Source organism: Nothobranchius furzeri, chromosome 17 (genome assembly GCF_043380555.1).
Source record: "Nothobranchius furzeri strain GRZ-AD chromosome 17, NfurGRZ-RIMD1, whole genome shotgun sequence".
NCBI classification, from domain to species: domain Eukaryota; kingdom Metazoa; phylum Chordata; class Actinopteri; order Cyprinodontiformes; family Nothobranchiidae; genus Nothobranchius; species Nothobranchius furzeri.
Genome location: NC_091757.1, coordinates 55,323,399 through 55,325,898, shown reverse-complemented (window position 1 = coordinate 55,325,898; position 2,500 = coordinate 55,323,399). Strand labels below are relative to the sequence as shown.

General features: G+C 27.8%; 1 protein-coding gene across 2 annotated transcripts in view; it reads right to left on the bottom strand.

Annotated features, from left to right (window-relative positions):
• The window catches only part of rassf2b (Ras association domain family member 2b), a 128,968-nt gene that overhangs the window by 34,250 nt on the left and 92,218 nt on the right, over window positions 1–2,500 (bottom strand). The gene's annotated exons all lie outside the window — the stretch shown is intronic.

Genomic DNA, 2,500 nt, shown 5'->3' with positions numbered 1-2,500 from the left:
CTGTAGATAGATACTGTAGATAGATAGATAGATAGATAGATACTGTAGATAGATAGATAGATGATAGATAGATGATAGATAGATAGATGATAGATAGATGATAGATGATAGATGATAGATAGATAGATAGATAGATAGATAGATAGATAGATAGATAGATAGATACTGTAGATAGATAGATACTGTAGATAGATACTGTAGATAGATAGATACTGTAGATAGATAGATAGATAGATAGATAGATAGATGATAGATAGATGATAGATAGATAGATAGATACTGTAGATAGATAGATAGATAGATAGATACTGTAGATAGATAGATAGATAGATAGATAGATAGATAGATAGATAGATAGATACTGTAGATAGATAGATACTGTAGATAGATACTGTAGATAGATAGATAGATAGATAGATAGATAGATACTGTAGATAGATAGATGATAGATGATAGATACTGTAGATAGATACTGTAGATAGATACTGTAGATAGATAGATAGATACTGTAGATAGATAGATAGATACTGTAGATAGATAGATAGATACTGTAGATAGATGATAGATAGATAGATAGATAGATAGATAGATAGATACTGTAGATAGATACTGTAGATAGATAGATAGATAGATAGATAGATAGATAGATAGATAGATAGATACTGTAGATAGATACTGTAGATAGATAGATAGATAGATAGATAGATAGATGATAGATAGATACTGTAGATAGATACGATAGATAGATTAGACAGATAGATTAGACAGATAGATAGATAGATAGATGATAGATAGATAGATAGATACTGTAGATAGATAGATACTGTAGATAGATACTGTAGATAGATAGATAGATAGATACTGTAGATAGATACTGTAGATAGATAGATAGATAGATAGATAGATAGATAGATAGATAGATAGATAGATAGATAGATAGATAGATACTGTAGATAGATACTGTAGATAGATAGATAGATAGATACTGTAGATAGATAGATAGATAGATAGATACTGTAGATAGATACTGTAGATAGATACTGTAGATAGATACTGTAGATAGATACTGTAGATAGATACTGTAGATAGATAGATAGATACTGTAGATAGATAGATAGATAGATACTGTAGATAGATAGATAGATAGATACTGTAGATAGATAGATAGATAGATACTGTAGATAGATAGATAGATAGATAGATAGATAGATACTGTAGATAGATAGATAGATGATAGATAGATGATAGATAGATAGATACTGTAGATAGATAGATACTGGAGATAGATAGATAGATACTGTAGATAGATACTGTAGATAGATACTGTAGATAGATAGATAGATAGATAGATAGATAGATACTGTAGATAGATAGATAGATAGATAGATAGATAGATAGATAGATAGATAGATGATAGATAGATAGATACTGTAGATAGATAGATAGATAGATAGATAGATAGATAGATAGATAGATGATAGATAGATACTGTAGATAGATACTGTAGATAGATAGATAGATAGATAGATAGATACTGTAGATAGATACTGTAGATAGATAGATAGATACTGTAGATAGATACTGTAGATAGATAGATAGATAGATAGATAGATAGATAGATAGATACTGTAGATAGATACTGTAGATAGATAGATAATAGATAACAGATAGATGATAGATGATAGATAGATTATAGATAGATAGATAGATAGATGATAGATGATAGATAGATAGATGATAGATAGATGATAGATAGATGATAGATAGATAGATAGATAGATAGATAGATAGATAGATAGATAGATAGATAGATAGATACTGTAGATAGATACTGTAGATAGATGATAGATAGATGATAGATGATAGATAGATAGATACTGTAGATAGATACTGTAGATATAGATAGATAGATACTGTAGATAGATAGATAGATAGATAGATAGATAGATAGATAGATAGATAGATAGATAGATAGATAGATACTGTAGATAGATAGATAGATAGATGATAGATGATAGATACTGTAGATAGATACTGTAGATAGATACTGTAGATAGATACTGTAGATAGATAGATAGATAGATGATAGATACTGTAGATAGATACTGTAGATAGATAGATACTGTAGATAGATAGATACTGTAGATAGATACTGTAGATAGATAGATAGATAGATAGATAGATACTGTAGATAGATACTGTAGATAGATAGATAATAGATAACAGATAGATGATAGATGATAGATAGATTATAGATAGATAGATAGATAGATGATAGATGATAGATAGATAGATGATAGATAGATGATAGATAGATGATAGATAGATAGATAGATAGATAGATAGATAGATAGATAGATAGATAGATAGATAGATAGATACTGTAGATAGATACTGTAGATAGATGATAGATAGATGATAGATGATAGATAGATAGATACTGTAGATAGATACTGTAGATATAGATAGATAGATACTGTAGATAGATAGATAGATAGAT